We start from the raw sequence: 27,189 nt of genomic DNA, 5'->3' as shown, positions 1-27,189 counted from the left end.
ACATACATACAGAGAGAGAGAGAGAGGGGGGGGTGTCTGAAAGTTACTTACAATTCTCATTGGAGAATGGTCGGTTTTCAAAGCAGAAAGCAGAGCACAGAGAAACTGCAAGGTGACAGAGCTTCACTTCACTCAGCTGTGTGTTGGTCTGTGCCCCCCCCCCCCCCCTCCCCCGTGTCCCCTATATAAAGACACATACATGAACGAACGCACGCGCGCGAGCATGCATTCACGCTCACAACACGCACGCGCGCGTGCGCGCACACACAAACACACATACACACACACACACACACACACACACACACAGATTGTCAGAAAATGACTCGGTGGAAAGGATGCTCGTGTCAAAGTCATTAGTCAGGCGTGACTTTATCACATCCTCTTTGTCGTCGTCATCCACACACACACACACACACACACACACACACACACGGAGTCAGCAATGACTTCAGCACATCCTCTTCCACATCGTCATCCACGGCCGCTGGTGGGGGAGGGGTGGGGGTAGGTGGGTGAGGGGGGCAGGAGGGTGGAGGTGGGCTCACAGGAAGAGGGGGGGAGTGGTGAGAGGTGGAGAATAAGACAGACAATAGGATGGTTATATTGAATATTGCGCTGTAGTAATTCTCTCTCTCGTTCTCTCTCTCTCTCTCTCTCTCTCTCTCTCTCTCTCTCTCTCTCTCTCTCTCTCTGCTTGTCCGTATGTCTGTCTGTCTGTCTGTCTTCATTTTCTCTACATTTTCTACGCGCATATATGTTATTCTAAAGGGTGTGTTAGCGTTTATGTGTACAATTTCCATGCAGTCTTTTCCGTGATTTGTAATGGATGTGATGCTTTGATAATTTTTTTTCTTCCTTTCTCGTTTGATGTTACGTGATGCTATTTGCTATTTGTTTGTTTAGATTTTTTCCGAATTTTCTCCTTTTGGATACATATACAGAGCTTTTTTTGTTGCTTTGTTGTTGTTGTTGTTGTTGCTTAAGACAGCAGCCTGTTAGCGCTTTGGGCTGACGAAGATGCTGGCCGCTATGGGGGCACATTCAGGTCAGGGACCACCTGACAGTACAATACAATACAATACAATACAATACAGTACAGTACAATACAATACAATACAATACAATACATCTTTATTCATCCATTTGGAAATTAAATTGTGCATCTACAGGCTCGTCACTCACCCTTCACAATATCTCAGCCAACAGCCAAGTCCAACACATCACAGCATGACTAATGTTGGACAAAAGATAAAACCGCAATAAAGCATAAAGACAAGGATGTATACTCTCATGACACATCCCGGCGTCAACCAGGCCTGAGAGATACAGACACCTGAAGTGTGGTCAGCTCTTGGACAGGAGCCGGCCACGGAGGGTCCGAAAATCCCGCACCTCTGATGGGGATTCGAACCCGCGTCCTCTACAGCCGTCGATCCGTGACGCTGACCACTTCGCCACGCCGGCTTCTGTTTTTCTACTTTGTAAGTTTGGTTTTTACTAATGATAATAATAGAAGAAAAAAAAGAAAACCTCTGTTAATGTGGCATTGGTTGTGTCTGTGTTTCAGGTGACCCCCCTGGGAGCTGAGGACGGGTGGTGGTGGAGGAGGTGGTGGTGGTGGTGTGGAGGAGGGAGGTGGGGGTGAGCATGGATGCCGTGCCGGTTCAGTGAGTTCCCATTGTCAGATCTCTGTCTGTCTGTCTCTGTTTCTCTCAACCCCTATTTCTCTTTCTCTGTTTCTTTGCCCTTGTATCTATGTCTGTCATTCTTTTTTACCTTTCTCTCACTCTTTCTCATTCTATGTCTCTCTCTCTCTCTCTCTCTCTCTCTCTCTGTCTCTGTCTGTCTCTCTCTCACTCTCTCTCTCTATCTGTCTGTCTCTCTCTCTCTCGCCACATCTCTCTCTCTTTTTTTTTTCTTTTTTTTTTCTTTTTTTTTTTTTTTTTACCTTTTGTGCATGGCAACATGGCATCTGTCGAAATAAGTCGTAATTAGATAAGGAAATGTCCGTTTTATCAATGTCAGTGGGATAGTGTAGCCATCGGAATCATATCACCAGTACCATCAGCACAGTCCAACAAATAACAAATGAATTATGATGTGAAATGTATATATATAGATAAGTAAATAAATGATTGAATGAATAGTTTCCTTCTTACTTGTGTTTTACTGACACTACTCACTGAAATTAACAGTTGAAATATAACCCTTTCTTTTTTTTTTCTTCTTTTTTTTCTATTCACCATTAATATTTACCATCAGAATTCTCTGTGTAAAATTAATGCTGAGCAGAATGGTCGGTATCAAACTGATCAACAGTTCCCCCCCTTTTTAACTCTTCGATCTGCCTTTGCTGTATGACTGACCACTGTCCATTTCACAGTGTGTTAATCTGTTATAACACCCATCATTCACTCTCCTCTCTCAGCCTACTTGCTTTGTTAACACGTGTCTCGTTCAGAAATTTAAAGTCTCATAATTTCAACCTTCAGGGTTTTTCTTTTAAGACTCTGCTGCTACTGAATGTTACAGGCATCACTGGGTTAACTTTTTAGGTCGAGTAATTTCTATATTTGCCCTACAATACTGGCTGAAAGTACTTGTAAAGTCTGTGATTGAGAAACAAAAATGCTGGCTCGAGAGAACTTTCTGTATTTACCGTACAAAACTAGTTGAAATTATTTGTAAACTTTATTTATTCACCTTTTTTTTTTCTCAAGGCCTGACTAAGCGCGTTGCGTTACGCTGCTGGTCAGGCATCTGCTTGGCAGATGTGGTGTAGCGTATATGGATTTGTCCTAACGCAGTGACGCCTCCTTGAGCTACTGAAACTGAAACTGTGACTGAAACTAATTGAGCCGACCTTACAAAACTGCCTGAAACAGTTTACAAACTTTGTGAGTGTGATTCAGAATTGTTCCCCAAAGGAATTCTGTCTTAAGCGTATAAAACTGGCTGAAAATATGGGCACACATGTGATTGTGAGATTAGATTATTTCACTGTTTGTACCAGAATTGTCTGCTTTATTTTCTTAATATAGCATTAAATTGCAGTAATTCAACTTATGATTAAAGGCATGTACTGAATCATTGTTGGTTTTTTGCAAACAGTTGTCCGAAAGACTTTTTTTTAACGAAAAAGAAAAAGAAAATCCACGAAAACTTTAGGCTTTTTTTTTTTTTTTGTATCTGACATCGTTCATTATAGAGCTGAAGCATCGAGAAGATTTTTTTACGATAGTTGGCTGCACACTCTTGTGTGATGGTCTCTCGATTGGTGTTTTCTTCACCCCTTTGTGATTAACTCCTGCAGTCGTTCTTTGCGTGGCTGTCGTCTCTACATCGGCGTTGTTCGACACTTTGTTGTCTCCCTTCCTGTGTGGCTGATATACAACACTCCTGCGTGATGAGCTCTGTGTCTGCACTCCTGGGTAATATGCTCTCTGAGGTCGGTACCAGGCATGCATTGTACAGGGACTGACTCAGGATGTAAATGCATGATCTGGTATCTGAGCTCAGAGCGGCGGCACCACCTAACAGCCTTGACTGACTCCTGTTGTCTTCATTGCACACTTATCTTCATGGCACTTCTGACTAAATCTACGTGATTGTCACTTTTGATTATTCGGCCGCTAACTTTTTTTTCCACACTTGTCTTTATTGACTTCTGTTATGGCAGTGAGAGAGAGAGAGAGAGAGAGAGAGAGATTTTGTTGACTGTATCTAACCTGTGTAACTTTTGCTCTGTATGTAGTCCTAAATTTTGTTTTATGTTGCCATTTGTGCGTAAAAATAACAACCCATGAATAATGAAAGGATTAAAAAGATTTTTTTTTTTTTTACAACAGAATTGACTGTTTTCCCACGTTGTCAATATTCACCAGCGGGGGGGAAAAAATGAAGAACTGATTAACGTCATCGATCGAGAAATGACGTCATAGTACAGCTCTGTTCCTTTTCAAACAGACACGAACATTCCACCAGTTCTTTGATGTCGAATGGCCCAGGATTACGGCGAAGAATCGATTTAATTAAAAACACAACTGCGCGGTAAGCTATGTTGCAGGCTGACTTCTAGGAAATGTCATATTATTCTCAGTTGAACGTGTATTTCAAACCAGTACTGTGCGCCTTGATCATGTTACTGAAGACGTTTTGTCGCTGTTAAGGATGAAATATGACAGTATCCGTTCTTTGCCCAAGGTACTCCGGATTTTGGATGATGTTTGATATGAAAACGTTTTCTAAGAATTCAGAGCTTGCTTTTCCGAGACCATAATGTGATGTTGGAACAGTGCCAGTTCAACTGCACACTTTGAAAGCATCAGTTTGGTGTGGGGAGTAGGGGGGTGGGGGGGGGAGTTTGGCAGGGGAGTTATAGGAATGAATGTGTGTGTGTTTGTGTGAGGCTGTGTGTGTGTAATATATATATATAAAGAGAGAGACATAGATTCAGCCTTCATGGTCTTTTAATTATGAAGTGAGCAGATCACCTTTCTGTGTGATTAACTATATGTAGTATACTTTTCCAACATGACTCCGAATTTCACACAGAAAATGTTTGGAGAAAAACAACATACAACACAATGACAAATATTCTCAAACACCCGATGGACAACACCGCAGGCGATCTTTTTCACGCTGTGGATTCACCGTTAGAGTTAGAATCTGTTCCTTCCCGTCTCTGGCGAAACTGTTAACAATGGCGGTGTGACTAGTGGGCTAGTTTTGGTAAGTGGGTGGTAGGTAGTTGTCTGCTCTCTCTCTCTCTCTCTCTGTCTGTCTGTCTGTCTGTCTCTGTCTCTCTCCCCGCCTCCTCTCCCTTCGAACCTCCTGGGCGTCAGCATTTTAACAGCTTGCTTAATTATGGATATTTTCCACGTTAAGTCACAGAAAACATAAAAAAAAAGAATTACCTGCGCACAGACGAGTATGCGCGTGCACACGTACGTACGCACACGTGTAGGCTTGCTCGCGCACATACACATAAGCTGCGTGCGTGTATACACAAACACGTTGATAGACAGAGGGAGGAGGGGGGTGGGGGGGGGAGAGAAAATCGTTGATTCAGCCAAACACCTTCCCCTCACCCCATCCACCAAAAAGCATTTCACACACACACGCACACACACTGTGTACACACACACACACACACACTGTGTACACACACACACACTTTACATGGAAACCATCCCGTGCTATACGTTAATGTCCGACTTATCACGGTCATCACAATCTCATTAGGCCCTCGCTGATTGGGACCCGGGTCTGTCCTAATCACACAGCACCACCACCCGGGGTGTGCCCACACGGGTATCGACAGGCTCTGTCGGGTGGCCACACGGGGCGAGACGATGACAGGGTGGGCCAGCTAAGTGTCGGGTAGACTTACCTGGTACCCATAGCAGAGCGGGTAGTTGCCGGTGAGGGGTGGATTTGGACTGTGGCGTTCGGGTTTTTTGTTTTGTTTTGTTTTGTTTTGTACGCTGGAATGGTTGGCAGGTTGGTGATCACTGCGTGTACTATAAATTATATATATATATATATATGACTTGTTGGTCATATACTGCCATTGCTCTCTCTCTCTTGTTTGAAAGTTATAAGTGTTGTCTTTCCCTTTCCGTCCATTTCACACACACACACACACACACACACACACACACACACACAAACGTAGGTGTATATGCACACACACGTGCAGGCACTCGCACGCAAAGAAACACGCACGCACGCACACTATATTTATTCTTTCGTTTGATAAAGATCATTAAAAGAACCGTGGTATGGGTATCTCTGGCTGTTTTGCAAAGCAAATAGCAGAACATGCATCTCTCTTTTTTTTCTTTGTAATCTACTTTATACTTAAATTAAGCCTTTTCCAATGCTTTCTCAAAATCCATCCATGGTATTCACTCTCACGCTAGTCTCAGTATCAGTTATCTGGGCGTTTGCAATGTCCATGTTTGAACTTGAAGATTGTTAGTCGTTGTTCCCACGTTTCCCGTTGAAAGCAGCGAAAGAGGCAAGGCAAGGCAAGGAGTTTATTTCGTGTGCCCTTGGAGACGTAACCATAGTGTCAGTGTATGCCTTCTCACTGTTGGTCTGTTGTCTGGTTACTTCACGGTGATAAGCAATCATTCACTTCAGCATCTATACTTGAACTCACACAGTGGGTGGGGGAGAGGAGGGGGTGGAGGGAGTGTGTGTTTATGTGTGTGCGTTTATGCGCGAAAGTGTGTATGTGTATCCCTGTGTGTGTGTGCGTGTGTATGAGAGAGAGAGAGAGAGAGAGAGAGAGAGAGAGAGAGAGAGAGAGAGACTAACCTCAATATCACCTGGCCAAAGTTCAGACGGTTGTTAATCAGCGGACACGGAAACCAGCCAATAACTGATAAAGTGATTGATAGACTGCTTGGAAAAGACTGCGAGAGATTTCATCGTATATATATATATATATATATATATATATATATATATATATATGTATATGTATATTTATCTATCTATATATCTAGATAGATTTGGTGTGTGTGTGTGTGTGTGTGTGTGTGTGTGTGTGTGTGGACAGTTTGGTTTCGAGCGGATCAGACCAAACATCTGCCTCTTTCTCTGTCAACGTCCAGGTTAGTTGTGTTCTTGTTTTTTTTTTGTTCTGGGCCACAATTCTCATGTCCATTCGTTTGTGCCAGTGGGCGTTCGACCTACACACAGGACCGTTTTTTAACTTACGTTTGGGCATCCATACTCCATTTTCGGTGTGGTTCAGTGCTGGATGTGATTTTTTTTATGTTCGTGTTTCCATAAGTCACCATGTGTGTGTGTGTGAAGGAAGGGGGGGGGGGAGATTGTGAAGGGGAGGTAAGGTGTGGGAACTGTGTACTGGGGGAGATGCGTGCACAGTGTGTGTGTGTGTGTGTGTCCGCGCGCGCGCGTTGCGATTTGTCTCAAATGTTTGTATTGATCGCTAAACGAATTACGTACACAACCAACAATCAGTCAGTCGATGACTTCAGTGTACCTGTTACCTTTTCGTATGCATCAATTCATTCATGTATGCCTGTTTGGTCAGCTTTCGTCAGCACTTACCTTATTCCACAAACCCTGGCTCATTTCTTACCTGCGTCAGCCAGTCGATCCCAAACCGACCTCCTATAGATATAATATACCCTGGCCCGTTACAATCGGTCGAGTACCCGGGGTATTTTTAGCGCTTAGCAAGTATGTACACCCCACCCGGCTACCTACCCCATTCCTCAACACACCTGTACACGTGCCAAGGTGGAAACACACCTGACTATATCACCACCTTGTGTAACACCCTGGTTTGTCCGTCACCACCCCTACACACATACATAGGCAGGTACAGTTACACTGGCAGGTACACCTACACTGGCAGGTACACTTACACTGGCAGGTACACCTACACTGGCAGGTACACCAACACTGGCAGGTACACTAACACTGGCAGGTACACTAACACTGGCAGGTACACCTACACTGGCAGGTACACCTACACTGACAGGTACACTAACACTGGCAGGTACACCTACACTGACAGGTACACTAACACTGGCAGGTACACCTACACTGACAGGTACACTAACACTGGCAGGTACACTAACACTGACAGGTACACCAACACTGGCAGGTACACCTACACTGACAGGTACACTATCACTGGCAGGTACACTAACACTGGCAGGTACACCTACACTGACAGGTACACTAACACTGGCAGGTACACCTACACTGACAGGTACACCTACACTGACAGGTACACCTACACTGACAGGTACACTAACACTGGCAGGTACACCTACACTGGCAGGTACACTAACACTGGCAGGTAAAGGTACACCGACACTGGCAGGTACACCAACACTGGCAGGTACACCAACACTGGCAGGTAAAGGTACACCAACACTGGCAGGTACACCAACACTGGCAGGTACACCAACACTGGCAGATGACAGGTACACCTACACTGACAGGTACACTAACACTGGCAGGTACACCAACACTGGCAGGTGACAGGTACACCTACACTGACAGGTACAGCTACACTGGCAGGTACAGCTACACTGACAGGTACAGCTACACTGGCAGGTACAGCTACACTGGCAGGTACACCTACACTGACAGGCACACCAACACTGGCAGGTACAGCTACACTGACAGGTACACCTACACTGGCAGGTACACTACACCAACACTGGCAGGTACACCAACACTGGCAGGTGACAGGTACACCTACACTGGCAGGTACACCAACACTGGCAGGTACACCAACACTGGCAGGTGACAGGTACACCTACACTGACAGGTACACTAACACTGGCAGGTACACCAACACTGGCAGGTGACAGGTACACCTACACTGACAGGTACAGCTACACTGGCAGGTACACTAACACTAACAGGTACACCTACACTGACAGGCACACCAACACTGGCAGGTACAGCTACACTGACAGGTACACCAACACTGGCAGGTACACCAACACTGACAGATACACCAACACGGACAGGTACACCAACACGGACAGGTACACCTACACCGGCAGGTACACCAACACGGACAGGTACACCAACACCGGCAGGTACACCAACTCGGACAGGTACACCAACACTGGCAGGTACACCTACACTGGCAGGTACACCAACACTGGCAGGTACACCTACACTGGCAGGTACACCAACACTGAAAGGTAAAGGTACACCGACACTGGCAGGTACACCTACACTGACAGGTACACCAACACTGACAGTTACACTGACACTGACAGTTACACCAACACTGACAGTTACACTGGCAGGTACACCAACACTGACAGTTACACCAACACTGACAGTTACACTGGCAGGTACACCGACACTGGCAGGTACACCAACACGGACAGGTACACCTACACTGGCAGGTACACCAACACGGACAGGTACACCAACACGGACAGGTACACTTACACTGACAGTTACACTAACACTGACAGTTACACCAACACTGACAGTTACACTGGCAGGTACACCAACACGGACAGGTACACCAACACTGACAGGTACACCAACACTGACAGGTACACTTACACTGATAGTTACACTAACACTGACAGTTACACTGGCAGGTACACTAACACTGACAGGTACACCAACACTGACAGGTACACCTACACTGACAGTTACACCTACACTGACAGGTACACTAACACTGACAGGTACACCTACACTGACAGGTACACCAACACTGACAGGTACACTAACACTGACAGGTACACCTACACTGACAGGTACACCAACACTGGCAGGTACACTGGCAGGTACACCTACACTGGCAGGTACACCAACACTGGCAGGTACACTGGCAGGTACACCAACACTGGCAGGTACACATACATAGGCAGGTACACTAACACTGGCAGGTACACTTACATTCATGCATAGCCAGCCGGTCAGCCAGACAGAAGAGGAAAATCGTAAAACACACACACGACATATTCCACACACAAAAAAGAAGGAATTAAAGATTCAGGATTTTCCTCGCGCACACTCACACAGAGACACACACACCACCACCACCACAGAGAGAGAGAGAGAGAGAGAGAGAGAGAGAGAGAGACGGGGGTGGGGGGAGACAGAAAGAGAGAGAGAGAGGGAGAGACTCACTGTGCGGACAGAGAGAGAGAGAGCAGTGCACAGCGGATTCCTGTGGTCAGCAGCACGAGAGGAATGTCCACACTTCTGACGGTCTGTTGCGTCACCAGCCACTCTGCACCCTTCCACATCTGTTCCACACACACACACACACACGACACCCAACAATGCTAATTATGCCTTCCTTTTGCACTCTCCTGTCCTACAGGCGTCAAAAGCAGTCACCAATAGAATGCAGACTTCTAAATTTCGATGCGCGCAACAGAAAATTTAAAACCTTTTTCCCCCCCTTCTGCTCTTTGGGGTCATCTGTGGCTTGTGCAAGGCTTTGCCTTTGAAGTTGCATCTGTATTTCTGTACTGGTGAACCAGCTTTCTGAGGACTACTGGCGTCTTCGCTTTGTCCAGATCACCACCTGTAATTTGATCGCCTCGTTTCCACACAAGTGTTGATTCCAGCTTTGTTCCGCTCTTCCTGGTTTTTACAGTAAGGTTGTGGTCCACCAGTTCGGAGTATATTCTGCTTATTTCTTGGATTCCTGACAGCACCGCTTTGCGGCCGTTTGTCTTGAAGGCCGGAGCCGGCAACGGCGTGGCAGTGTGGTTAGCTGGTTGTGCTGTTACGTGGCTTGTTGACAACCACTATCTGCACTGCCCTGCTGTTGTCTGGCTGTTTCTCCACTGCAGCTGTTGGTGCATCGTCACATCGTGTAGTTTGTGCCAGCTCTGGTTCATTGCCTGGAGTAGTAAATGTTTGTTTTATCGAAATTTCTAAAGTGGATTTGGTGGAGAAAAATATATGTCAAATGCCTGATAATTACGTTATCAGCTTCTTCAGATTCCGAAGTAGATATCATAAGCTGGAAATTGAAACAGGGAGAAAGGCATACCACGAGAGTTACGGCTTTGTAAGGTTTGTGACATGTCTGTGATTGGGGACGAGTTTCATTTTATAATAGAATGTCCCAATTATGATCAGTTACGAAATAGATATGTTCCTAAAAAAATATGTCTCCAAAATAGGCTTTTAATTTTTGAAATATGCTCAAAGGAGGCCAAAAAACAAAACAAAAATCATTTTAGCTGTAAGAAAGATTTGCAAATGTTGCCTAGCTACACTTTTGGAGTTAAAAGACATTGGTGTTTTCTCAACTTTTATGTGACATTGTTGTGTAATTGGAAATGTTTGTTTTCGGCATGAAAAGATTATTTTGCAGTAATCCTCCATACTCCAATAGGGGTGAAAGGATAATTAGAACTTGAAACTTGAAACTAGAGCACCAACATACCGTGTCTGGTTCATTGTCTGGTGTTGTTAGAGCACCGTGACAGTGTCTGGTTCATTGCCTGGTGTTGTTAGAGCACCGTCACACCGTGTCTGGTTAACTGCCTGGTGTTGTTAGAGCACCGTCACACCGTGTCTGGTTCATTGTCTGGTGTTGTTAGAGTACCGTCACACCGTGTCTGGTTCATTGTCTGGTGTTGTTAGAGTACCGTCACACCGTGTCTGGTTCATTGCCTGGTGGTGTTAGAGCACCATCACACCGTGTCTGGTTCATTGCCTGGTGTTGTTAGAGCACCGTCACACCGTGTCTGGTTCATTGCCTGGTGTTGTTAGAGCACCGTCACACCGTGTCTGGTTAACTGCCTGGTGTTGTTAGAGCACCGTCACACCGTGTCTGGTTAACTGCCTGCTGTTGTTAGAGCACCGTCACACCGTGTCTGGTTCATTGCCTGGTGTTGTTAGAGCACCGTCACACCGTGTCTGGTTCATTGCCTGGTGTTGTTAGAGCACCGTCACACCGTGTCTGGTTCATTGCCTGGTGTTGTTAGAGCACCGTCACACCGTGTCTGGTTCATTGCCTGGTGTTGTTAGAATACCGTGACAGTGTCTGGTTCATTGCCTGGTGTTGTTAGAGCACCGTCACACCGTGTCTGGTTCATTGCCTGGTGTTGTTAGAGCACCATCACACCGTGTCTGGTTCATTGTCTGGTGTTGTTAGAGCACCGTCACACCGTGTCTGGTTCATTGCCTGGTATTGTTAGAGCACCGTAACACCGTGTCTGGTTCATTGCCTGGTGTTGTTAGAGCACCGTCACACCGTGTCTGGTTCATTGCCTGGTGTTGTTAGAGCACCGTGACAGTGTCTGGTTCATTGCCTGGTGGTGTTAGAGCACCGTCACACCGTGTCTGGTTCACTGCCTGGTGTTGTTAGAGCACCGTGACAGTGTCTGGTTCATTGCCTGGTGTTGTTAGAGCACCGTCACACCGTGTCTGGTTCATTGCCTGGTGTTGTTAGAGCACCGTCACACCGTGTCTGGTTCATTGTCTGGTGGTGTTAGAGCACCGTCACACCGTGTCTGGTTAACTGCCTGGTGTTGTTAGAGCATCGTCACACCGTGTCTGGTTCATTGTCTGGTGGTGTTAGAGCACCGTCACACCGTGTCTGGTTCATTGCCTGGTGTTGTTAGAGCACCGTCACACCGTGTCTGGTTCATTGTCTGGTGGTGTTAGAGCACCGTCACACCGTGTCTGGTTCATTGCCTGGTGTTGTTAGAGCACCGTCACACCGTGTCTGGTTAACTGCCTGGTGTTGTTAGAGCACCGTCACACCGTGTCTGGTTCATTGTCTGGTGGTGTTAGAGCACCGTCACACCGTGTCTGGTTCATTGCCTGGTGTTGTTAGAGCACCGTCACACCGTGTCTGGTTCATTGCCTGGTGTTGTTAGAGCACCGTCACACCGTGTCTGGTTCATTGCCTGGTGTTGTTAGAATACCGTCACACCGTGTCTGGTTCATTGTCTGGTGGTGTTAGAGTACCGTCACACCGTGTCTGGTTCATTGCCTGGTGTTGTTAGAGCACCGTCACCCCGTGTCTGGTTCATTGTCTGGTGTTGTTAGAGTACCGTCACACCGTGTCTGGTTCATTGCCTGGTGTTGTTAGAGCACCGTCACACCGTGTCTGGTTCATTGCCTGGTGTTGTTAGAGCACCGTCACACCGTGTCTGGTTCATTGCCTGGTGTTGTTAGAGCACCGTCACACCGTGTCTGGTTCATTGCCTGGTGTTGTTAGAGCACCGTCACACCGTGTCTGGTTCATTGCCTGGTGTTGTTAGAGCATCGTCACACCGTGTCTGGTTCATTGTCTGGTGGTGTTAGAGCACCGTCACACCGTGTCTGGTTCATTGCCTGGTGTTGTTAGAGCACCGTCACACCGTGTCTGGTTCATTGCCTGGTGTTGTTAGAGCACCGTCACACCGTGTCTGGTTAACTGCCTGGTGTTGTTAGAGCACTATCACACCGTGTCTGGTTCATTGCCTGGTGTTGTTAGAGCACCATCACACCGTGTCTGGTTCATTGCCTGGTGGTGTTAGAGCACCATCACACCGTGTCTGGTTCATTGCCTGGTGTTGTTAGAGCACCGTCACACCGTGTCTGGTTCATTGCCTGGTGTTGTTAGAGTACCATCACACCGTGTCTGGTTCATTGCCTGGTGTTGTTAGAGCACCATCACACCGTGTCTGGTTCATTGCCTGGTGTTGTTAGAGCACCGTCACACCGTGTCTGGTTAACTGCCTGGTGTTGTTAGAGCACCGTCACACCGTGTCTGGTTCATTGCCTGGTGTTGTTAGAGCACCGTCACACCATGTCTGGTTAACTGCCTGGTGTTGTGTAATATTCTGTCGTCTTTTTCGTCGATGGTTTTTATGGGGAGTGGAGGTTTTTGTGTTCGTGTGATCATGGACAAAAGCAGCTTTGGGTCTACAATTCGATTTATAACATGTGGGTCTACAATTCCACATACACAATCGGTTCCTCCACTTCAGGACTAGCGTTCATCTGTGGTCTTGCTTTCGTTAGGCTTTTAACGCAAACATTTCGAAGCGCATTTGTATTTGTATTTCTCGTTTTTATCGCAAAATATTTCTCTGTGTGAAATTCTGGCTGCTCTCCCCAGGGAGAGCGTGTCACTACACTACAGCGCTAACATTTTTTTTGTGTATTTTTTCCTGCGTGCAGTTTTATTTGTTTTTCCTATCGAAGTGGATTTTTCCACAGAATTTTGCCAGGAACAACCCTTTTGTTGCCGTGGGTTCTTTTACGTGCGCTAAACTATCAATAGCATGCATAAGGCAAGGTTCACATAAGCACAGACAGTTGTTGCCGCTAGCTTGACACAGCAACACACTTCAGTCATTTGCTGTCAGCAACGGCGCTCTCAGAAAGGATTTTTTTTTTTTAATTCACGCTGCTAGTATCATGAAGATTCCGTCACATGGATTAGCAGTCAGTTTCACTTGTGTGCACGCTACAAATCATAACTGGCTGGAGACGGTTAGTGTGAACTCTTGCCGCCAGAATACATGGCGGGACAGCGGAAAATGACAGTTTTTTTTTTTTTTAATCATACTTTTTTTATCTTCACATTATGAATGGACACAATATTATGTTTGGGTTATTCCCTTCTTTCCTCAATTACATATGTGTCCACATATATGTCAGTCCATCACTTGATCGTGTGCATTCAAAGAAAAAAACAACAAAAACAAAAGCACACCCGAAAAAACGCCTTCAATGGCAGCCTTCTGTAAACCAGTTGGTTCCCTAGTTCGATCTATCGCTTGGCCATGCCATTGGTGATGTTTCGCTTGTACAGCATTTTTTTTTTAACTGGTTTGCGGTTTTCCTCTGTGCGTGTGTGTGTGTGTGTGAGGGCCAAGGAAAGTGGAACGGAAAGGGGATATCCGGTTGCTGCAGGACGTCCTGATAAAGCGCTCCCTCTGTGCCGGATGTGATGTGGCGTGTACGTGTACAGACATCGGATGACAAGTGCGAAAAGGATATGAAAAAAAAAGTCCAGTTTTGGGGTCTCGTGTATGTAAACGTTTGAAAAAAGGAGAGTTCTGCGAAGGTTCATGAGTCCCAAGGAGGTGTGCCGTGGGCTTCAGATTTACCGATGACGTTTCAATTTTCTCGGTGATTTTTCCGAGGGATGCATGGATCATTTACAATACTTTTTCCATTAGCTTTGAAACAAAGTCTTGTTAAACAGTTTTATAGAATTTTGGATTTTGAATTCTGCAGTGTATCTTCAAACGTCAAATTTATTCTGTGTGTGTGTGTGTGTGTGTGTCTCCAGGTGAAAGTGACAGTGACCACGGTGATCAGACGGAGATGGGATTCTGCTGTATGGGACGGTCTGCAAGGGAAGTAACATTTATATTTTCTCCAGTATCACCCCCACCCCCAAAAAAAAAAAACAAAGGGGGGGGGGACAATGCCTAATACCCCTCTATTCTTTCACTTTGTTCCCCCCCCCCCCCCCCCCCCCTTGTTCTTTTTCTTTTGTATTCCCCCCTCCCCCCCCCCCCCCCCTGTTCTTTTTTCTTCCATTACCTCCCTGTTCGTCAGTTTTTCAGTATCCCCGTCCCTTCCCTGTCACCATTTTCTGTAGTACTGTCCCTTCCCTGTCACCATTTTCTGTAGTATTGTCCCTACCCTGTCACCATTTTCTGTAGTATTGTCCCTTCCCTGTCACCATTTTCTGTAGTATTGTCCCTACCCTGTCACCATTTTCTGTAGTATTGTCCCTACCCCGTCACCATTTTCTGTAGTATTGCCCCTCCCCTGTCACCATTTTCTGTAGTATTGTCCCTCTTTTCCCTGTCACCATTTTCTGTAGTATTGTCCCTTCCCTGTCAGCATTTTCTGTAGTATTGTCCCTACCCTGTCACCATTTTCTGTAGTATTGTCCCTACCCTGTCACCATTTTCTGTAGTACTGTCCCTACCCTGTCACCATTTTCTGTAGTACTGTCCCTTCCCTGTCAGCATTTTCTGTAGTATTGTCCCTACCCTGTCAGCATTTTCTGTAGTATTGTCCCTATCCTGTCAGCATTTTCTGTAGTATTGTCCCTTCCCTGTCACCATTTTCTGTAGTATTGTCCCTACCCTGTCACCATTTTCTGTAGTATTGTCCCTTCCCTGTCACCATTTTCTGTAGTACTGTCCCTACCCTGTCACCATTTTCTGTAGTATTGTCCCTTCCCTGTCACCATTTTCTGTAGTATTGTCCCTTCCCTGTCACCATTTTCTGTAGTAGTCCCTACCCTGTCACCATTTTCTGTAGTATTCTCCCTTCCCTGTCACCATTTGTTGTAGTATTGTCCCCCTTTTCCCTGTCACCATTTTCTGTAGTATTGTCCCTCTCCTGTCACCATTTTCTGTAGTACTGTCCCTTCCCTGTCACCATTTTCTGTCGTACTGTCCCTACCCTGTCACCATTTTCTGTAGTACTGTCCCTACCCTGTCACCATTTTCTGTAGTATTGTCCCTACCCTGTCACCATTTTCTGTAGTATTGTCCCTACCCTGTCACCATTTTCTGTAGTATTGTCCCTTCCCTGTCACCATTTTCTGTAGTACTGTCCCTTCCCTGTCACCATTTTCTGTAGTACTGTCCCTACCCTGTCACCATTTTCTGTAGTACTGTCCCTACCCTGTCACCATTTTCTGTAGTATTGTCCCTTCCCCATCACCATTTTCTGTAGTATTGTCCCTATCCTGACACCATTTTCTGTGGTATTGTCCCTACCCTGTCACCATTTGTTGTAGTATTGTCCCCCTTTTCCCTGTCACCATTTTCTGTAGTACTGTCCCTACCCTGTCACCATTTTCTGTAGTATTGTCCCTTCCCTGTCACCATTTTCTGTAGTACTGTCCCTACCCTGTCACCATTTTCTGTAGTATTGTCCCTTCCCTGTCACCATTTTCTGTAGTATTGTCCCCCTTTTCCCTGTCACCATTTTCTGTAGTATTGTCCCTTCCCTGTCACCATTTTCTGTAGTATTGTCCCCCTTTTCCCCGTCACCATTTTATGTAGTATTGTCCCCCTTTTCCCTGTCACCATTTTCTGTAGTATTGTCCCTACCGTGTGGCCATTTTCTGTAGTATTGTCCCTTCCCTGTCACCATTTTCTGTAGTATTGTCCCTACCCTGTCACCATTTTCTGTAGTATTGTCCCTTCCCTGTCACCATTTTCTGTAGTATTGTCCCTACCCTGTCACCATTTTCTGTAGTATTGTCCCTTCCCTGTCACCATTTTCTGTAGTATTGTCCCTAGCCTGTCACCATTTTCTGTAGTATTGTCCCTACCCTGTCACCATTTTCTGTAGTATTGTCCCTTCCCTGTCACCATTTTCTGTAGTATTGTCCCTACCCTGTCACCATTTTCTGTCGTCCTGTCCCTACCCTGTCACCATTTTGTGTAGTATTGTCCCCCTTTTCCCTGTCACCATTTTCTGTAGTACTGTCCCTTCCCTGTCACCATTTTCTGTAGTATTGTCCCTTCCCTGTCAGCATTCTCTGTAGTATTGTCCCTACCCCCCCCCCCGCCCCCACCCCCCAATTTTCTTTTCTATGTATTCCATGTTTCTTGTATAACCCCCCCCCCCTCCCCTCGCCCAACTTTTTTTCCATCACCCGCTCATTTTTCTTTCTTCTATTTTCTCTCTCTGTTTTCCTCTGTGCATTGTTTTCCTTCTCTATTCTACATCTGCCCTGTATTCTTCTTGCTTCCGCATCCTCCGCCTGTATTTCTGTTTGATCTGTCAGCCCTCTCATTCTTTCCCTTCTGTATCACCTCCCTCTTCTTCCTTATTCCCCCCCCCCTCCATTTCTTCTCTACCCCCTCCCCTTCCCACATCTATATCTTCTCTACCCCCTCTGCACCCCCTCCCCCCCTCTATATCTTCTCTACCCCCCTCCCCTACCCCCTTCACACATCTATATCCTCTCTACCCCCCTCCCCCCCTCTATATCTTCTCTACCCCATCCCCTACCCCCTCCCCTCCCCACATCTATATCTTCTCTACCCCCTCCTCACCTCTATATCTTCTCTACCCCCTCTATATCTTCTCTTCCCCCTCCCCTCCCCTCCCCACCTCTATATCTCCCCTACCCCCTCCCCTCCCCACCTCTATATTTTCTCTACCCCCTCCCCTCCCCACCCTATATCTTCTCTTCGCCCTACCCTACCCCCTCCCCACCTCTCTATCTCCCCTACCCCCCTCTCTATCTCCCCTACCCCCCTCCCCACCTTCTCTACCCCCTCCCCACCTCTCTATCTCCCCTACCCCCCTCCCCTCCCCACTATATCTTCTCTACCCCCTCCCCTACCTCTATATCTTCTCTACCCCTCCCCTCCCCACCTCCCCTACCCCCTCCCACCTCTATATCTTCTCTACTCCCCCCCCTAGCCCCCCCCTCCCCACCTCTATATCTCCCCTACCCCCTCCCCACCTCTATCTTCTCTACCCCCCCCCCCCTCCCCCCCTCTATATCTTCTCTTCCCCCTCCCCTCCCCCCTCCCCACCTATCTCCTCTACCCCTCCCCACCTCTCTACCCCCTCCCCTAGCCCCTCCCTACCTCTATATCTTCTCTTCCCCCTACCCCCTCCCCACCTCTATATCTCCCCTACCCCCTCCCCTAGCCCCCCCCCCCACCTCTATATCTCCTCTTCCCCCTCCCCTACCCCCTCCCCTATCCCCTCCCTACCTCTATATCTTCTCTACCCCCTCCCCTCCCCACCTCTATATCTCCCCTACCCCCCATATCTTCTCTACCCCCTCCCCTACCCCCTCCCTATCTCCTCTACCCCCTACCCTACCCCCTCCCCACCTGTATATCTTCTCTAGCCCCTCCCCTAGCCCCCCCTCCCCACCTTCTCTTCCCCCTCCCCTAGCCCCCCCTCCCATATCTTCTCTTCCCCTACCCCCTCCCCTACCCCCTTCCCACCTCTGTATCTTCTCTACCCCCTCCCCACCTCTATATCTTCTCTACCCCCTCCCCTAGCCCCCCCCCTCCATATCTTCTCTACCCCCTCCCCTAGCCACCCCCCCCCCCCCTCTATATCTCCCCTACCCCCTCCCCTCCCCCACCTCTATATCTTCTCTACCCCCTCCCCTCCCCTATATCTCCCCTACCCACCCCCTCTCTATCTCCCCTACCCCCCATATCTTCTCTACCCCCTCCCCTACCCCCTCCCTATCTCCTCTACCCCCTACCCCCTCCCCACCTGTATATCTTCTCTAGCCCCTCCCCTAGCCCCCCCTCCCCACCTCTATCTCCCCTACCCCCCTCCCCCTCCCCTAGCCCCCCCTCCCACCTCCCCTACCCCCCTCTCTATCTCCCCTACCCCCTTCCCACCTCTGTATCTTCTCTACCCCCTCCCCTCCCCACCTCTATATCTCCTCCCCACCTCTGTATCTTCTCTACCCCCTCCCCACCCCCCCTCCCCTACCCCCCTCTATATCTTCCCTACCCCCTCCCCAAGCCACCCCCCCTCTCCACCTCTATATCTCCCCTACCCCCCTCTCTACCCCCCCCTCCCCACCTCTATATCTTCTCTTCCCCCTCCCCCCTCCCCTCCCCACCTCTATATCTTCTCTACCCCCTCCCCACCTGTATATCTCCTCCCCACCTCTATATCTTCTCTACCCCCCTCCCCACCCCCCCTCCCCTACCCCCCTCTATATCTTCCCTACCCCCTCCCCAAGCCACCCCCCCTCTCCACCTCTATATCTCCCCTACCCCCCTCTCTACCCCCCCCCTCCCCACCTCTATATCTTCTCTTCCCCCTCCCCCCTCCCCTCCCCACCTCTATATCTTCTCTACCCCCCCCCACCTCTATATCTCCCCTACCCCCCTCCCACCTCTATATCTCCCCTACCCCCCCCCCCCCACCTCTATATCTCCTCTTCCCCCTCCCCTCCCCACCTCTATATCTCCCCTCCCCACCTCTATATCTTCTCTACCCCCTCCCCTACCCCCCTCCCCACCTCTATATCTTCTCTACCCCCTCCCCACCTCTATATCTCCTCTACCCCCTACCCCCTCCCCACCTCTATATCTCCTCCCCACCTCTATATCTTCTCTACCCCCTACCCACCTCTATATCTTCTCTACCCCCTCCCTACCCCCCCCTCCCCACCTCTATATCTTCTCTTCCCCCTCCCCCACCTCTATATCTTCTCTTCCCCCTCCCCTATCCCCTCCCCACCTCTATATCTTCTCTACCCCCCCCACCTCTATATCTTCTCTACCCCCTCCCCTACCCCCCTCTCTATCTCCCCTACCCCCCTCTCCACCTCTATCTTCTCTACCCCCTCCCCTACCCCCTTCCCACCTCTGTATCTTCTCTACCCCCTCCCCTCCCCACATCTATATCTTCTCTACCCCCTCCCCACCTCTATATCTTCTATACCCCCTTCCCTACCCCACCTCTATATCTTCTCTACCCCCTCCCCTCCTCTGTATCTTCTCTACCCCCCTCCCCACCTCTATATCTTCTCTACCCCCTCCCCTCCTCTATATCTTCTCTACCCCCTCCCCTCCTCTATATCTCCCCTACCCCCCTCCCCACCTTCTCTACCCCCTCCCACCTCTATATCTCCCCTACCCCCCCCCCCCCCCCCCACCTCTATATCTTCTCTTCCCCCTCCCCCCCTCCCCTCTTCTCTACCCCCTCCCCACCTCTATATCTTCTCTACCCCCTCCCCCTCCCCTCCCCACCTCTATATCTTCTCTACCCCCTCCCCACCCCACCCCACCTCTCTATCTTCTCTACCCCCTCCCCTACCCCCCTCTCTATCTCCCCTACCCCCCTCCCCACCTCTATATCTTCTCTACCCCCTCCCCTCCCCACCTCTGTATCTTCTCTACCCCCTCCCCACCTCTATATCTTCTCTACCCCCTCCCCTACCTCTATATCTTCTCTACCCCCTCCCCTCCTCTGTATCTTCTCTACCCCCCTCCCCACCTCTATATCTTCTCTACCCCCTCCCCTCCCCACCTGTATATCTTCTCTACCCCCTCCCCTTCCCGCCCTGTTTATTTCTTCTTCGATTCTCCTTCCACTATTTTCTACCAAACCCCACCTCTACAGTCTCCTCTACAATCGTTGGTTTACCACGTTTTGCGTGCTGACTCATAATAAAAAAAAAATTTTTTAAATAGAAATAATAAAAATCAAAAGGTCAGTGAACAAATTTATAATCCCCCACCCCGCTTTGCCCTTCCCCTTACCCCCCCCCACCTCCTTCCCGCCCTACCCCTCTCCCACCCCCTCTTCCCCCAACCCCTTAAAAAAGAAAAACCACCCCCGCACCCCTCCAAAAAACAAACAAACCGAGTGATCACAGGTGTCGAACAGTTTTGTGTGTGTGGCCAAGTCAATAAAGCTTTGAAAATGCACACGTCACTTGCTGTTTTTATTCTCTGTTGCTTTCTTTCATTGTTCATACACACAATGGTGACATTGAAATACACACCTCCTCCGTCTGTCTTTCTCTCTCTCGTGTGTGTGTGTGTGTGTGTGTGCGCGCGCGCGCACGCATGAGTTCTGCGCGTGTGTATTTATCAGAGAGAGAAAGGGTAGGCTTGTTGTCTACTGATTATACATATGCATACATATATATACTGCAAACTACTTTCTCAAGTTTAGACATGGACGTTATGAAGTTACTGAAAGCAGATCCTTAACCATCTCTCCAAACCTATTCTGCTCTGCAGTATGAAAACCACCTCGAGACCAAACGTTCTTTATTTGAAAAATATATAGACTAAAATAGATAAATAAGTAAAGAAAGAATGGAATAAAGAAAGAAAACGAAAAGCTGTAAACCAGAACTCTGTGTCACATGTAAGAAGTTTTCATTACATAAAAAAAAAGAAAAAAAAAAAGCAGACACAAATAACTTCTGAAAATACATAAGTACATATCAGTGTGGCTTAAAACCAATAAGCCAATCAGGCCACATCTGGTCGGAGAAAACGTGGACAATATCAATTCCATCACCTTCACCTTCACCTCTCCCGTAGTCTGGGTTCAGACCGTTGGGGCACCGCTGCTGACCTGACCACCACCCCTCTCCACTCTTCACGGTTTTCTGATTTCCTCAGGGCGTCACCGAGCGTCAAGCCTGTCCACCCCTGGATGTTGTCTTCCCATCTCTTCTTCTGCCGTCCTCTCCTTCTGCCTCCCTGTACGGTGCCTTGCAGGAACGTTTTGGCAAGACCAGATGATCGGGAGATGTGTCCATACCACCTAAGTTTGCGTTTCTTCACTATGGACAGAAGGTCTTCGTAGGGTCCAATACTTTGCTTGATTCTGTTCTTCACTTCCGTGTTAGTGATGTGGTCTCTGTAGGAGATGCCAAGTAGTCTACGAAAGCATCTCATCTCGACAGCTTGGATTCTTCTCTCGATGTCTGCAGTCAGGGTCCAAGTCTCGCAGGCGTAGAGCAATATTGATATAACCAGGGAACGCATCAGTCTGATTTTTGAGCTGAGAGCGATGTTTTTGTTGTTCCAAATGGTGTTCAGCTTGTTGAGTGCCGTTGTTGTTTGGGCAATTCTCGAGAGTACTCCTTCATCTGACACGATTGCTCCCAGATATTTGAAGCTGTGGACTGTTTTAAGCTTTTCGTCGTTGACTTTGATGTCAATGCTGATGCCGTTGGTGTTGTTAGTCATCAGTTTGGTTTTCTCCGCACTGATTTGCATTCCATACGATGTGGAGGCTTTGGCCAGATGTTTGACCAGGCTTGCCAGTTCTTCTTCTTTTCCAGCCAGTCCATCAATGTCGTCGGCAAAACGTAGGTTTGTGATTGTTCTGCCGCCTATGCTGACTGTTCCTTCATGCTCTTCCAGTGCGTCAGTCATTATTCTTTCTAAGAAGATGTTGAAGAGTGCTGGGGAGAGTAGACAGCCTTGTCTCACTCCGACTGTGGTTCTGAACCAGTCCCCGATGCTATTGTTGAGGTAGACGGCGCTGGTGGCTTTGTCATAGAGGTGCTGTATCAGTCTGATCAGGTTGGCGTTGATGTTGTACAGATTCATGGTAGCCCACAACGCTGCATGCCAGACCCTGTCAAATGCCTTCTTAAAGTCAATGAAGACGTGGTAGAGGTCTTGTTGGTGTTGATGGTACCTCTCACATAGCAACCTCAAGTTGAAGATTTGTTCAGTTGTGCTCCTTCCATCAATTCCATACAACCTGACAAAATGAGAAAGAAAAAGGGGCACAAAATTTCATCAGACTCATGCACATAAACCGGCGACTTGCCTTCCATGTTGATCACTCCAAGTTCTTCCACATGATTTTTTTTTAATGCACCCTGAACAGAAACTGATTTAATAATTACACACAATATATGTAATTGTATGTAACAGACATACATAACTAATCCAGCAGCCAATTCGAAAATCACAGGCGCAAAAACAAACAGAACCAATAAGAATGCTCAAATAATGAAGTCCAGAGAAAAAAGAAACAACATTCAAGGCTTTCTAGAAAGAAAGAAGGAAAAGACAAGGGAATGGACCAGCTGGGCAGAAAGAAAGAAAGAAAGAAGAGGAAACAGAAAGGAAAAGACAAGGGAATGGACCAGCTGGGCAGGAAAGAAAGAAGGAAGAGGAAACAGAAAGGAAAAGACAAGGGAATGGACCAGCTGGGCAGGAAAGAAGGAAGGAGAAACAGAAAGAAAGGAAAAGACAAGGGAATGGACCAGCTGGGCAGGAAAGAAAGAAAGAAGAGGCCAGAAACAAAGAGAACGAAGATAAAGAGTTTCAGTTTTCAGTTTTTCTACGAGGCTTCACTGCGTTCGGACAAATCCATATCCGCTACACCACATCTGCTGGGCAGCATAACCCAGCGCGCTAGTTAGGCCTTGGGTGCATGCTTGTATATTGTGTACGTATCAGAATGCATTTCTTCTAACTCTACAGAACTTTGCCAGACGACAACACTCTCGTTGCCATGGGTTCTTTTTCAGTGCGCCAAGTGCGTGCTGCACACGGGACCTCGGTTTATCGTCTCGTCCGAACCGACCAGACGCTCAGATCAAATTTCCAGTCAAATTTGGGAGAAAGGGCGAGAGCGGGATTGGAACCCAGACTCTCCAGGGTATGTAAAGAGAGACTTTACTGCATATAATGGGATGGGATACTACTGCTGGAAGAGCCTCTGGTATGCCCAAAGGAAATTCTGAAGGAACACGTCAAGACGAATCAGTACACAGATACACAACAGTAAAGCCTGAAGCGCACATTCAACAAATGGGAGTCTCCAGAGTTGTCACTCACAGCAAAATTCGCTAGGAGAGAGACAGACAGAATAGAGAGAGAGAGAGAGAGAGAGAGAGAGAGAGACACTGACACTGATTTTATTGCCACTGGCGAAGATACCCTTTTGGCAAGGGGGTTACAAAACACAGTGCCTATAAGCATTGGCCAAAATTGTTTGGCTGAAATAGAAGCACGTATCCCAAAGCAAACAATCAATAATGAACCAACATATGCTCATCCACATTCGCACACGCTGACGCACAGCCACTCATACATTCACACACATCCACACCAACATACACTTATCATCACGCATCCCCGCCCCCCACCTCCCCCCCCCTTATTGTAGCTTTCGAGATGACAATCTGGCTACTGACTAAATCAAGCCAACTTTAATTCCTTATTCCACACTCCTCTCCACTGGTAACCGAGGGGAAAACTAAATACTGGTATGAGAGAGAGACAGAGACAGAGAGAAACAGAGAGACAGAGAGAGAGGAAGAGAAAGAACATCTCATTAGGAAATAAACATATAAATAAAACAACAGAGGGCATGACGATAATTTGCCACCACAAACCTTCCTCTCAAAAGCAGCTGATGACAGCTATAAACTATCAGAACACACAAACACCAACATCCGTCTTAAACAACAACCAACCAACCAAAAAACAATAACACACACACACACACACACACACAACACACACACACACACACACACACACACAAATTTTCCCGCACCATCATGGTTTGCGTTTTCTGAGAACGAAAGTTATGTGTCGGATGAAAACGCAAACCTCCATAATTATACACTAAACTTTAAAAAAAAGAAAAACAAAGAAAAACAAAGAGCCAATGATGCCTGACCCTCACATAGCCCCAACAAACCGGTCAGGCCTTGCTTCCAGAACCCAATGAACGCTGACTTGGATTACAGGGATCTTTAACCTGCGCAAGCCATCTGACCTTCTGCATGGGTGTACACACGGTAGCGGGCTCAGACACCACTGAGCACGTCTGCACCTCTGTTGACCTGCCGGGAGATCGGTCAAAATAAAATAAAATAAATAAATAAAAGAAATAAAAGAAAAACTGCCTTAACCCACCATGCAGGTGTTGTTACTGTGCGGGATTCAATCACGGGACCCCGCTCAGATTGAAAGTCTAACGTTGTAACCACTCGGCTGTGGCCGGCGCCCGTTGCAGCCAAACACTGAACACGACAAATCTGTAGACACTCCTTCCAAAAAGTGTCCGAAGGGGACAGACTCCAAATGTGAAACAGATTCTTCACACGGAGCGATAACTCCCCCCCCCACACACACACACCCCACCCCTTCAACATCCACCCCACCATTAAAGAACAGAAACTATTGATTGATTGATTGATATGGATACTTACATAGCGCCTATCCATGGTCGGAGACCAAGCTCTAAGCGCTTTACAAACACGGGGTCATTTACACAACAGGCTGCCTACCTGGGTAGAGCTGACTGATAGCTGCCACTGGGCGCTCATCATTCGTTTCCTGTGTCGTTCAATCAGATTTCTGGCACGCACACATACACACTCAGACAAACATGTAACATTCAACATTTTACGTGTGTGACGTTTTGTTTATTTACCCTGCCATGCAGGCAACCATACTCCGTTTTCGGGGGGTGTGCATGCTGGGTATGCTCTTGTTTCCATAACCCACCGAACTATCTAAATTAATCTAAAACTTATCACAAAACTGACTGATTTAACAAGACTTGCCTGGAAGTTGAAGTTTTATCGTTCTACCCTTGATAATCAACAACTGACCAACAAAAACAAACATCAAATGCATGTGGAATGATACAATTTTACAGCTTACTTTTTCAGTTCCATCCTGTATAAATTCACAGTTTCATATAACCTTGTTCAAAGTTGGCCTCTGTTAACTAAGAACCACTACTTTCCCTTTCAGTTCCAACCGCGCCACGTTCGCGCAAGGTTTGAGTACTCAAGGGAAATAATCGTCTTTAACTATGATAACAAGTCTGGACGCAGTTATATCCCTTTCATCGGCTGACGCTGTGCTCATTCCGACATGGGTCCACATGTGCTGATGCTAAGTCAGTATTGTAAATCATCATATGTTTTCCCGCTATACTTTGTCTTCTCCTCTCTGATCTCTCCTACAACTGTTCAAATGGCGTTATTTCTATAACTATTTTTGGAACATGTGCATGTTAATTTCAGTTCAAATTGTTACTGCCTGATCATTATCTGACAAAAATTCAAGTTCATTTTCATGTCTTGTACACACTCTCTCTCTCTCTCTCTCCTCTCATTCTCGTTTACATATGTAGCGTTGTTTATGCCAAATTACCATTCATGTAACCACGATTATAATGTGCATACTGTATTGATATAATGATCCCCCCCACCCCCCACCCCCCCTCCCTTTGTTTCATTTAAATGTTTCCCCATCGAGGACTGGCTGGAAAAAAAAGCATTGTCTTGCTTAGTCTATTACCCTCAGAAAATAAAATTTATTCAACTTCTCTCTCTCTCTCAGTTATCATTATACCCATCATTATTATAAGTATTATTATCATTATCATTATTATCATTTTGTATTTCTTAACACGTTTACTAAGTTTGTAGGGCGGTTGTTGTTATTATTGTTTTTAGGGAGGCAGGCTTATGGGGTACCAAAAATTGGAGAAATGTAAATGACACATTCAAGTGATCAACAATTAATCCTAGCTTTGGCATCACATTAAGTTAAGTGACTTATTCATGGTGTACAACTTGCTATGTACAAACACGTCTACGTATAGCATATAAAATTATAAAATAATCAAAACTACATAACATATATTCTTCAATTACCTCTGCATCATCAGTCTGACAGCAAATCATGATTATTTTTTATTGTCCAGCCGACTGCAAAGGACCTTTTTCAGGGATCGCTTGTTTTTAGACAAAAAAAATATCTGTAAAGAATCCATTTGTTTTACATTTGTGATCTATCTATACAAATTAAAGTTAATATAATTCTAGTTTATTGAGCACATGCTGCTTACTACTCCAAAGTTGGTCTGGTATGTAAAGCAGCTACACAATACTAACAACATATAGAACATAGATGCAACATAAGGTTTAAAAAAACACCACCACATTTTGAATTGAAGACAGTCAGTGAGCGGGCATCAAGTCCACATGTGTATCCATCCCTCTCCCTCTTCCCCCAAACACTTGCGAAAGACCTCAGAGAACCTGGGATTGTAGTGGACAATAAATTCTAATTCTGTTTAGCCTGTGAAAGATTTCCAGTTCTTTTAAACCAATATGGGAAAGTATGGAAATCCTCTGAAGTTCTGTTTTGCCCGTAGGAGAATTTTTTCAGTTCTATTTAGCCTGTAGGTGTTTTTTAACAG

The 27,189-nt window shown here is 46.9% G+C and overlaps 1 long non-coding RNA gene across 1 annotated transcript in view; it reads left to right on the top strand.

Annotated features, from left to right (window-relative positions):
- Positions 1 to 14,929, top strand: part of LOC143291532 (uncharacterized) — a 41,885-nt gene extending 26,956 nt beyond the window's left edge. The window contains exons 2-3 of the long non-coding RNA XR_013056535.1: positions 1,571 to 1,670; positions 14,792 to 14,929. This is a non-coding gene — a long non-coding RNA (uncharacterized LOC143291532). The remainder of the gene's footprint in view (positions 1 to 1,570; positions 1,671 to 14,791) is intronic.
- Positions 14,930 to 27,189: the final 12,260 nt, after the last annotated feature.

Source organism: Babylonia areolata, chromosome 17 (genome assembly GCF_041734735.1).
Source record: "Babylonia areolata isolate BAREFJ2019XMU chromosome 17, ASM4173473v1, whole genome shotgun sequence".
NCBI lineage: Eukaryota > Metazoa > Mollusca > Gastropoda > Neogastropoda > Buccinidae > Babylonia > Babylonia areolata.
The sequence above is the reverse complement of the archived record's forward strand: the minus strand, read 5'-3'. Positions and strand labels throughout refer to the sequence as shown.